The sequence below is a fragment of the Clavelina lepadiformis genome, chromosome 1 (genome assembly GCF_947623445.1).
Source record: "Clavelina lepadiformis chromosome 1, kaClaLepa1.1, whole genome shotgun sequence".
NCBI lineage: Eukaryota > Metazoa > Chordata > Ascidiacea > Aplousobranchia > Clavelinidae > Clavelina > Clavelina lepadiformis.
Window position 1 is genome coordinate 27,953,091 of NC_135240.1, and position 13,598 is coordinate 27,966,688.

A 13,598-nucleotide genomic window follows, 5' to 3' on the forward strand; every position below is an offset into this window, starting at 1 on the left:
TAATTCCATGAACAAGTTCAAGGCTGTGCTCCACGTAAGGGCATCCTGGAACACTCACTTTGTCTGCCTCATTCTCATTGATACTTATTTCCTCCAGATTTTTTTCCTTAGAAAGATCAAAACATTTTGGATTTCTCATCTCCAGCATGGACCTCGTCATTTGACTACTTCCTTCCACAGGCAGCATATCGCCCCAGTCCATTTTAAAGTAATTCCAACTGGTGATGGTCAAGCTATTCAAACAACGCACATTACAGATCATGTACCTGACAGTAAAACACTCACCATATGCTAATTCATACAAGCCTACCAACATTAAATTCCAGCAATTACTTAATCATTTTATAGACTACAAACCATAGTAGAAAGTTTAGCAACAGCCAGCTAAAAATGCCAGCCGGTTTAGGTTTGCAATGGTTTTACAAAAATTGTGTGATTTTTGAATAATTTTTTAAACTTTTTTCCTTATAACCCAATAAGCAGTATTTAGTGTGCCCATGCCAAACTCTGCAGTCGGGGCTTTGGAGACATGTTATATAACAGAGGTGGGCAAACTATTTGAACCCGAGAGCCGCTTTGGTTGTTAAATTTTTACTGACGAGCCAAGTCATAAGAACTTATGACGTCATAAATAATTTATGTCGTTTAATTGTTCCATATCTGCATTCCTCAATCGAAAAATATCATTAAATTTGGATAATTAATAACTTGTCATCAATGCTGGCCTAAATAAGGAAAAGAAAAAGTGAGAAACGTTCATAAACAGTACTCTTGGTAGTCTTTGTAATTTTATTGAAATTTTACGATTCGACTAGAAGAGCCACAAAAAACATGCCGAAGAGCCGCATGTGGCTCGCGAGCCGCAGTTTGCCCACGTCTGTTATATAATAAAGGAGCTATTCTCACAAATCTGTCCACAGTTGGAATTTTATCAGCTTTCTTTGCTTAATGATAAACTCTATTTTCAGTCTGAGAAAAATATTTGCACGACTTTGACGAGTCCAATGTGCACTAACTACAGTAAACCACTCGACTATCAAACATTATAGCCACTATAGATAGGAAACCAATCATTAAAACATGAACTCCTTGGTGTAGTTAAAAACTAAAAAAGTTTTTCTTGAATGCGGCTAGCATTTCTCACGTACATCGAAAACTGGTTATAACAATTTGCTGATAAACTTAGTATTAATTTCCTGACCATGATTGTGGAAAATATTCTGAAGCTTGAGAAACCTGTTACTGAAAGTTAGCCAGATTGTTCAACTACGTCATTTATACCAATAATGCTAAATGTGACTTATGACTGGAGTATCATATTTTGGGTACTTGAAAGTTGAAGAGAACTAATATTTGTTGACTACAACTTCTAAACCATTCACATTCTTATGAATGACAATCTGAAATCCAGACCTGCGCTTTACTTTGTATATAGCAGGGGTGGGCATTGGGCAAACTGCGGCTCACCGGCATGTTTTTTATTTTTATTTAGGCCAGCATTTAGTTTATGATGTAACACTAGACATAGAATCCGATATTTTTTTCAGGTATAGATTCTACACTTTATGGGAAAGATGGTCAAAGTGCTCCTTGCAGACATGTTTTTATGAATCTTCTAGCTCAGGGGTGTGCAACCCGCGGCCCGCGGGCCAAATGCAGCCCGCAAAGGAAAAATATGCGGCCCGCGGAGAAGTGACAATTTTGAACGGTGTGCAGCCCGCGAAACGAGTTTTAATTTAGTTTAGTCTGCTATGTGCAATCAATTCCAATCCCCTTGCAGTGCTGAATCAAACCTTGGCTGAATGTCTGTGACGCAACAATACCCTAACCGTTAGGGTATTGTTGCGTCACAGACAGACGATTAGGGCCTAACGGCTAGCTTGTGCAAAGCAAGAACGCAATTCATAAAGATGTCAATTGCTGAGCAGTTAGCATTTCAAGGAAAATGTAGATGCTGTTAAATAAGTAAGAAAGGGCAATTGAAGGTTAAGCAATTAGTAAATAGTCTGAGAGATACAGCAGCTAAAGTATGTAACAGTCTTAACTAACATGTTATTGATTTTGTGCTTTTAACTACGTGTATGTTAATTAAAGGTGTGGCCCGCGGTTTCAACCAGTTGTTGGGATCTGGCCCTCTTGTACAAAAGGTTGCACACCCCTGTTCTAGCTGAAAAGTAATATCCCAAAATGAATACTAATGATATAATAACCAAATTAACAATCATTACTGATTTTGCGGCTCGCTGGTGTTTATAGTTTTCTGCAAGTGACTCTTTCTTTGAACGAGATTCTGATTTTGCAAACCTGCTCATTGCTTTTGTTTGTGATTGAATTTTGTATCGTCTAGACTCTAGTGTAATCATTACTTTGTGTCTATTGTTTTAAATTCGCGACATAATTTTTGTGCCTGGCTATATTACATGAGTCAGTCGCAGTCATTCAATCATTTCGTGTGTTAAGTTAATAGCTGCAACATGGCTGAATCAACATCTTATGCTGTTGATGTGCCAATGTACTGTTTATATGTAATCGCTTAAAGAAGCTTCAACATAATCAGTATATGTAGTTGTCATTCTTGTTTAACCTTGTTTAATACATATTAAGGCCGATGTAGTGCCAAATATTGACTTCACTTTGTGACGCAGTAAATTCATTGTCTGTTCTGTGATTCAAGTAGGTCAACGGCTGTGACTTGTAGACGGTATTTTTTTTTCGAGTATATATGCATTCGAAAAAGTTACAGTATCATACTGTTCAGCCATTGAATACCACTCAAAGAACCTTTAAACTTTCATTCCCTAGTGTGTCTTCTGCAGGGCAAAGATATCCGAGGGTGAAATAGGAATATGCAAGCACCGGCTTTAATATGATCATTATAAGAAACCGTGTTCTACGAATACGCCAGTACCGGCCTTTAATTGTATTGCATAAGCACCGAGTTTTACAAAAGTCCAAGCGCCGGGTTTTGCGAATATACAAGCTTGGCCGTTTTTAATCTTTACTGGAAATGGTAATTTTATGTGATGTCTATGCAATGGACAATGTTTAATTGTAGCGAGCAGAAACACCGGCAAGTACCGGAGTAGTCCTTGTCATGAGCTGAAGCACCGGCCTAGTACCGGGTTTTAATGAAACCCTTTGACACTTGTAACAAAATTACTCCCATGTTGAATAGAATTGTCTTTAAGTTATAGAATGAAGAAAGTGTTGCATTTGAGAACGACGTTGTTGATTCTGAAACCTTGAATGAAAGAACTCATTCCCAGAATGTAACATGTCAGCGAAAAAGTTTCTTGATGAATGCTTATCATGCGGTAAAAACTTTAAGAACACGTTCGCTTGCTGTATCCTTCTTTTAACTTCAAAATAGTTAAAGATTTTCACAACCACATGCCACCAAATTTGTTGTTGCCAAACTGTAGACATAGGCAGTAAGCATCCAGCATGCGCACGACAAGTACCTTTTGACGAAATACTTTGATACGATGATGGTATGGGAAATTTCGAATCGGATGAAGAAAATTATACGTCAGTTTGTTTATTTATTAACTTGTAAATTTTCAACACTCATCACACAACTATTTCGGATATTTACTGCAAATCTTATGAATACAGATCCCATATATGTAGATGTGGAAATGTTTTGGTTTTTGTTTACATTCGGCGCTATAGTAATGTTAGTATTAATACTTCTACCAAGTAAAACTAGTTTGGTGATATGTTATTTATACTGTAATGAAAAGTGGTATATGGTACCTTAACCTGTAAGGTATTTAAAGTATTAAGGTATTTATACATTTATATATATTTATTTAGGTATTTATTTAAGGTATTTATTTGTAAAGGCCCACTTCCTTACAAAGTCACTTTGATAGACTTCGGCAATAATGACACTGGAATGACAACTGTATAATCTGATTATATTGAAGCCTCTTTGAACGAATACATCAAGATAGAACATTGTGACAGCAACAGCATAAAGACATGTTGCGGCGTTGAACATACGACTGATAAGTGATAACTCGTAATGCACGCACAGTAATAGGGAAGCAATCGATTACAACACGCAGTGTTATGCTTCGCTGATTCGATAGACGAGAATTCTATGTTTTACGCAATTTTATATTATATTAATTGATATATTTATCACAATACCAACGATTCTTTTGTTTTGCACCATAAAAGTCTTTTCATTTTTAAACATTTGCAAAATTCATATTGCGAAATGTGATCCATTTTTGGATGTTTGGTTCATTTCATCTTAATTTTCGCTGATTGCAATATCTCTGGATTGATGTAATAATTTTCCCAGTTTCTTCATATTTCTGTATTCACATCATATGCAGTTTTCTTCTATTCACATTCATTTTCTTAGACAATAGGTCATAAGTATAAATCACACCATATTCAACTATGGAGTGTCAACCAAATTGTAGACTGGTTGGCTTTGTATTAAAATGATGATTAAATCAATATTAAATCAATGATCTGATTTTACAAGAACTTTGCTTTGACCCAAAGAAAAATAAGAATGACAAATTTTTAATGTTGATAAAAGCTACCATACAATATTTTAAGAATTATATTAATTCTTTACCAAAGAGAGCAAAGTTATCGGCGAATAACTGCGTTAATTTCATCAAAACCTAAAAATTTATTTGCACCCAACCCCACACTCTCACAAATACTTCTACTAGCTATTGACCAATTTTCAAACTTTACTTTGGACTTTATTTGAAGTTTTTAGTTAACGTGTTAATACTAGTTAACGTTTATTAAAACAGAATGGCTAGTCCAAAAAAAAATATACATAGTTACATAGGACGTGACTGTAAACTACATAACATTTATATAGATGAACTCTTAGCATTAAGCTGCCGACCTGCCCACACTACACTTACTACTGAATAACGTCGTACAGATGAAAACCAACACAGAACCAATTGAGTCGGCGTGGTTATGCGCGCGGCAAAAAATGAAGACAAAGGAATGTCACCACACAAATATAAGCAATGTCACATATAATCCTAGAATGCCATTCATGTGGTATCCGTCCAACGCTACATTAAAGATCATTTTCTGTTTTTTTTTTTGTTTTAGCTAGCAACTTTATAGTTTAGTATGGAGTGTCATCGAAGTAGTAAGCATGTCAAGGTTATTTTGAGAAGAATCAGTGATATGATTTTAGAAGATTTAAAATCAATACGACAAGATGGTGTGAAGTTGGAAATTGCCAAAATACAAGAAAATATGGAAGACATGTATTTAAAGCTTCTTGCACAATCAAAGAGAACTGAAAGCATGAACAATGCAATGCCATTTAAAGAAACATTGCAACCATCAGCTATACCGTATGAGTCTGATACTAGCATTTGTATTCAGAAAGTTCATTCAGAGAAGGCATCAGCTGTAGCTCATCTTGAAGCTATTGAAGAAAAATCTTTGTCACTGCAGGAGATTGAGATTTTTCCGACTGAGACAGATGCTACATTTACTCTCATGTCAAACAATGTTTTCCCTCAGTTGGAGAATGAAGGGAATGCAACATTCGATGGTGAGGTTGTTGTTTCTGAAAACTTAAATAAAAGAAAATCACATGAGGAATACAGCAAATTGGCTACGAAATTTCCTGATAAAAACATAACGAATCGTGAGAGCAATAGTAGAGAAGTTAAATGTTCAAGAATTGTTGGAATTGACAAAATAAAACATTTCTGTTGCACGGTTTGTGATAAATCTTTTACACAAAAATCAAACATGAAAAGTCATTTAAAGACTCACATGAGTATACAGTTGTATCAATGTCGAGTTTGTTGCAAATCATTTTCACGAAACAACACTTTAAAGGAACATATGAGAGTCCACACTGGAGAACGTCCTTATCAATGCAAGGTTTGTTGCAAATCATTTTCACGAAACAGCCATTTGCAGCTTCATATGAAAGTCCATACTGGAGAGCGCCCTTATCAATGCAAGGTTTGTTGCAAATCATTTTCACGAAACAGCGATTTGAAGCAACATATGAAAGTTCACACTGGAGAGCGCCCTTATCAATGCAAAATTTGTTGCAAATTTTTTTCACAAAACCACACTTTGAAGCAACATATGAAAGTCCACACTGGAGAGCGCTCTTATCAATGCAAAATTTGTTGCAAATTTTTTTCACAAAACAACACTTTGAAGCAACATATGAAAGTTTATACTGGAGAGCGCTTTTATCAATGTGATGTTTGTTTGAAATCATTTTTGCAAAATAGCCATTTGCAAACTCATATAAAAGTCCACACTGGAGAGCGCTCTTATCAATGTGATGTTTGTTTGAAAACATTTTCGCAAAACAGCAATTTGCAGCGTCATATAAAAGTTCACACTGGAGAGCGCCCTTATCAATGCAAGGTTTGTTGCAAATCATTTTCACGAAACAGCCATTTGCAGCTTCATATGAAAGTCCATACTGGAGAGCGCCCTTATCAATGCAAGGTTTGTTGCAAATCATTTTCACGAAACAGCCATTTGCAGCTTCATATGAAAGTCCATACTGGAGAGCGCCCTTATCAATGCAAGGTTTGTTGCAAATCATTTTCACAAAACAGCAATTTCCGGCGTCATATGAAAATACACACTGGAGAGCGTCTTTATCAATGTCAAGTTTGTTGCAAATCATTTGCACAAATCAGCACTTTGTGTTGTCATATGAAAACACACGCTGGACTCAGTGCTTTTCAATGTCAGATTTGTTACAAGTCATTTGCACAAAACGCCTATTTACAAACTCATTTGAAAGTTCATATTGGAGAGCGTCTTTATAAATGTGAAATTTGCTGCAAATCATTTTTACAAAGCTGCAATTTGCAGCGTCATATGAGAATCCACACTGGAGAGCGTCCTTATCAATGTGATGTTTGTTGCAAATCATTTTCACGAAACAGCAGCTTGACAACTCACATGAAAGTCCATAATGGCAAGTAGTCGTATCAAAGCGAAGTTTGTTTTGAATTATTTTCACAAGACGGCCATCTCCAAAGTCATATGGCGTTACACGTGGGCTAGAATGCTTATAAATGCGGTGTTTGCTTTAAATTACTTTAACATCGAGCTATTTCCGACACTGGAGGCAACGATAGCAGTGTTCTTGTTGTGGGAGGATGTTTGGATTGAAGTCGTCTTTGTCAGTTAACAGGAAAGTTTACAAAAAAGGATCACCAGAGAAGTTATGACATTTTAAAAAGCTATTTGGACATGAATCTACGTTTAAAAATCAGTTACATTTTTTTCTTAAAAATTTTTTTGTTTATTGATTCATGTTTTGAAATCATTTTTGCTACAACATTTCAAGATTATTTCCTAGATTCAAAGACATATATGTTTAAGGCCATAGTTGACATACATCTTGTAACAATATTTTTAGTTTTAGATTTGTTTACTTTTTCATGTTTAAGTGATTGAGTATTATTTAAAAACTGGAACTCCATTCGGCAAAGCTAGAGATTTTCAAGATCACTGTTTATTTTTCATTTGCTGCTGGCAATTTTATGGTTTACTATAGAATACGGAAACAAAGAAAATTTACATCGTGCATAGACCAATGCGAATTTGAAATGATGACACTTTGAAATAATATACTTATACAAATACACTTGACATTAATATACTTTTAAATTTCCCTGTTATTCTTACAGAATCTGTTCTTCAGCGAATCGTTGTTTTTACACCATTTTTGCTGCAACATTTCAAGATTGTTTTCAATTTTATTGGTGCATAAATGCCGTAAATTGAACAAGAATCAATAAGCTATTTGCACCCAACCCCACACTCTCACAACTACCTCTACTATGGACCGACTTTCAAACTTTACTTTGGACCTTATGTGAAACATTCGATTACCGTGTTAGTTGGATCTAGATCTAGAGTTTAAATCAGCAAAGCTAGAGATGAATTTGTTAAAAACTTCATTATAACTTATTTTTCAAATCATTTTTGCGAAATCACAAATTGCATAGTCATATGGAAGTCTATATTGGACAGCGCCTTTATTAATGTAATGTTTCTTTCAAATAGATATGTTACACACTGGAGAGCGCAATTAATCAAATTTTTAGTTTAGGTGTTAATCAGATCCATTATAAGTGTAGATGTGGTTATGTTTTGGTATTTGTGAACATTTATTGTTACAGTAACATTAAGATTAATACTGACACCACATAAAGCTAGTTTGTTGATTTGCCATTTATGCCGATGATTATTATGTTTTTCGCCATAAAGATCTTTTTTCATTTTAAAACATTTGCAAAAGTCACATTACGAAATATGAACCAATTTAATATGTTTTTCTCATTTTGTTTTGATTTTTGCAAATGTCAATGTCTTTGAATTGATGTATTAATTTTTCCAGTTTATTTATATTTCTGTATTCACATCACATGCAGTTTCCATTTCACATTCATTTTCTTAGCAAATAGGTCATAAGCATAAATCGCACCACATTCAACTAAGAAGTGTCAACCCAAGCAATGAGTGATCTGATATCACAAGAAATTTCTTTGCCCCAAAGAAAAATAAGAATAAAACATTTTCAATGTTGATATAAGCGACCATACAATATTTTGCGCATTATATAAATTCTTCTTCAAAGGAAGCTAAGTTATCGGTATATAGTTGCAGTCAATTCAACAAGATACAAAAATAATTTGCACACATCCCAAAGCTTTCGCAACTACTTCTAAAACTGATTGACTGTCAAACTTTACCTTGGAATTTATGTGATGTTTTCAGTTTACGCCTTAACTCTGTTTTAAATGTAGATGATACGATCATAAAACTTTTCTTTGTGAACCGTTTAAAAGATATTTTTGGTGTTTGTTTACAAACAGAGTTATTGTAATGTTAGTATTGAAACTGCTTTCCCATCAGCACGCCTGTTTTGCTGCACATAGCAACGCTAGCACATGTTGTTCTCATTTTGTTGAATGCATCATTTCTAAATACTTGTATTTTTTGCAATTTCTTTGTGTCCTCTTCATTTTACAGTTTTGCGCATTCATTTTCTCTCTCCAGCAAATAGGTTACAAATATAAACAATGTCATATATAATTGCAGAATGTCATTCATGTGGTATCCATCCAACACTATATTATGTTGAGATTGTTTTAAAACAATGACCAGTGGTGGTCAAAGTAATCACATAAGTTACTTAAGTAGAAGTACTATTCTCCCTGAAAAAATGTAAGTCACTATAAGTGCAAGTATTGTGGTTTGAAAGCTGCTCTCAAGTATGAAGTAGAACCTTTTGAACTACTGAAATAACAAGTAGTTTGAGAAGTAATTATTGATATGAAATGAGGTTATGAAAGTACAGATTACCAAGAGCTTGCTGAAACCAATACAGCTGCAGGGAAATACATTAATGTATAAAGCTAGTTAGTTGCAGATAGGCTAAAACTTTGTCCTTTGTCAGAGTATTTCATGAAAATCAAGTTGCAGACGCTTTATAAATATGTGAATACTAAACAAAATTATTTTCCAACTACAACACTAACAATTTTCTACTTATAAAACATAAGCCAAATTTCTCACTATTTTTTCGTTAACAATTTATTGGCAAGACCATTTTCAAAAAGCTATGCTGGGAGCTGATAACGTGACGTCACAACTCACATAGTTGGATCGCCTTCGAACATGGTTCAAGCACATATCGTATCAATGAAAATTTGCTGTCGGAAAACTCATTTCGACGAATGTAGTGAGCGCGTTGGTCAGACAAATATTTTTGCAGTAAAAGATGATTGACTAATTATTATAAGTGGGTTTTTAATTAAATAAGAGTTATCTGTATGTGTACTTTGTGACCTTGCTATCTACAAGAGCACTTTCATGCTCAACTATTTGGTATAATAGTACTGGTATGGTAGTGAGCAAGCAACAATATTTTAGTTCTGTGCATAGCTCGTTGATTTGTAGAATTTTAAGTTCAGTGCATAACAGTTTCATTAACACACAACTTTATAGTCGCTAAGTAACTGATGACGCTAACGCTACTGATGTAGGGATAGTAGATCAATTCCAACGATATTGAAACATCAGCGTCAACTTTCAATTCCGATCTGGTTGCGTCTTATGATAAGATGACTGATAGATCTTAATTCCACTCAGAAACTGTTCTTTCAATAGTTTTATTTATAAGTACTGCTTACAGAATTCTTGATAACTATAAACTTAGCAGAATTAGAACAACCGCATGAGTGAATATTTGAAATCATGAGTATACGGACAAAATGTACAAATATGTATATACGTACTACAACAATAAATTAATTGGCTAGCATTTCTCACGTACATCGAAAACTGGTTATAACAATTCGTTGATAAACTTGGTACTAATTTCCTAACTGTATATAACAATTCGTTGTTAAATTTGGTATTAATTTCCTGACCATGATTGTAGAAAATACTCCGAAGCCTGAGAAACCTGTTACTGAAACTTAGCCAGATTGTTCAACTACGTCATTTATACCAATAATGCTACATGTGACTTATGACTGTGACAAAGAACAATGGAGAAAAGAAATCTGAAAACCATATATCGCACATAACTACTCCATTTCAACCAACATCAAATTCAATATGTAATTGATTTACTAACTGCAAGCCCCAAAAATAGGCCATACAGGAAACATGAATTTGAGAATTGCAAATGACGTAATAACTACTGTAAGCGTGGTTGATTATAGCGTATTCACAGCCAAATCTGAGGTAAATATTTTTCAATTAATGGCTAATAATGATTAATAAAACCCGCCTTATACACAAGCGATTTAATGAAAGATTATGTGGATTATATTTCTAAATTTTCCTTTATAAAGTAGCATACACTCCATTGTTTCATGCTATTACGGTTCAACATGTCCCAGTCAATGTTTTGTATTTATGTTGAAAATATACTTTTCTCGAGTATCATATTTTGGGTACTCGAAAGTTGAGGAGAACTAATATTTGTAGACGACAACTTCTAAACCATTCACATTCCCATGACTGACAATCTGAAATCAGGACCTGTGGTTTACTTTGTATATAGCAGGGGTGGGCAAACTGCGGCTCACCGGCATGTTTTTTTGTGGCTCTTCTAGTCAAATCATAAAATTCCAAAAACATTGTAAAGGCTACCAAGAGTACCGTTTATGAACGTTTCTGTCTATTTTAGGCCAGCATTTAGTTTATGACGTAACACTAGACATAGAATCCGACATTATTTTCAGGTATAGATTCTATGCTTTATGGGAAAGATGGTCAAAGTGCTCCTTGCCGTCATGTTTTTTATGAATCTTCTAGCTGAAAAGTAATATCCCAAAATGAATACTAATGATATAATAACTAAATTAACAATCATTACTGATTTTGCGGCTCGCTGGTGTTTATAGTTTTCCGCAAGTGACTCTTTCTTTGAACAAGTTTGCTCACCCCTGGTATATAGCCAACATTTCCTTACTTAAACTGCTTCTTCTCATATACGAGCAATTTTCTGTTCTAGATAAAAATGTGCAACAATGATTGTCATTGCAAAAAGTTAACAACAAAAGCGATTCATCAGAATGACGCATCTGAACCATCGCGGATTTCAGCCACAACTGCGGCGGATTCGAGCTACGTGTTTGGCTTAATTTTTTGCGACAAACCGCACTTGTGACGAATCCGGGACAAATACGTGGCGCATGTGAAGGCTCCGGGCACACTTGTGCCACATTAGTGGCTCAATTTTTTGCCCCACTGGCACGAAATCGTGTACACAAACTCACAGTCTACAACCGTGGTTGATCTAGTGGACAGTTTTAAATCTGGGCAATATTTTAAATATACACAAAAAAGCAAAATAATAAACCTGCAACAATCGGAAACTGCACAAAAGCCTAGCTCTGTAACCGGGACTCTAACAATGAGGAATCCTAGCCTAGTTTAAGTCATGCAAAGGTTTTCTCAGTCCGAGTATAAACATCAATTACACATTATGATTAATAGCGGCACAGTACCATACAAATATAAAACACCAACATACGTGCCAATGTTTCTGGCTTACACCAGTTAGTTTCCAATTGACATACTTTATTTCAGGATTCCCCCAATTTGATATTTACATATCTTATCATAGAAATCTAGAAAGATTATGGTGGCTGAACTGTGTTAACCCAGTGAAAAGAAAAATATTAAAAAAATAAGTTGGCATTCTATAAGGTTAACTTTTATTTTCAGATTGTTTACTACCTATAAAACTTTGAGAATTTTCATTATTCATAGAAATCTAATATGATTGAGTGTATTTGTAATTATTTATTAGCGGCGGCGCAGTCCCGCTCGTCCGGCTTAATGGTAAAAAGTACTACACGGCAAGATCGTAGCAAAGCGGGTAGCCCCAAAATATATAGGTTCGCTTAGACTGGAAAACTGATTTGCAAATTAGGCTATTTCAAACCGTGCATTTAGTTAGGCCTAAGTGATCGTGATTCTATACACTGTTCTAAACATAGGTTTTAAAACTTGCTGCAAGTAGGCCTAAAGCACAAATTTTCAAGATCACTGTTATTTTCATTTGCTGACAACTTTACGGTTTACTATAGAATGTCTTCTTACAGAAACAAAGAACATTTACACCGTGCATAGACCAATGCGAATTGAAAAAAAATACAATTTTACGAGCAAGGTTAAAAATTCTATTGCAATTTTTTAAAATGACAGAAACAAGCATTACTGTAACTCAATTTGTGATAAAATCTCCTAACCCGAAAGCAAACTCATTTACGGACCCACATGGATATGTGGCCACATCAATACCAGATTTGTTCAAATCATTTTACAAAATGGCAATTTGGAAACTCATGAAAGTTCTCACTGGAGAGCGTCGTTATCAAAGTGATGCTGCAAATCAATTTCACGAAACAGCAGTTTGGGAATTTACATGAAATTTCACTTTAGAGAGTGTCCTTACCAATGCTATGTGTGTTGCAAATCATTTTCAGAAAATAGCAATTGGCTGTGTCATATGAAAGTTCACACTGTTTAGAGTATGTGATGTTTGCTGCAATTCATTTACACAAAGCGGTTATTTCTAGTGTCATATGACAATTCACAACATAAGGTGACCACATCAGTGCCCTAATTGTGATAAGTTGTTTAAGTTGAAGGCACAATTGTTTTGAATTTGTTTTTCTCATTTTGTTTATTTTATTTGAAAGTTCACAACAAAGCATGACCTCAGAAATAATGACACTTGGACAAGCTGTTTGGACATAAATCTACTCTTAAAAATAATTTTCCTGTTATTCTTACAGAATCTGTTCTTCAGAAAATCGTGGTTTTTACACCATTTTTGCTGCAACATTTCAAGATTGTTTTCAAATTTTCGTGCATAAATGCCGTAATTTGGATAAAGTTAAGAAAATATTTGCACCCAACCCCACACTCCCATAACTACTTCTACTATTGACCGACTTTCAAACTTTACTTTGGACTTTATGTGAAGTTTTCAGTTAACATGTTAATTTTATCTGTTATAAGTGGAGATGTTGTAATCATAAAATTAATCTTTAACTTGAATTTTATCTTAACAGGTA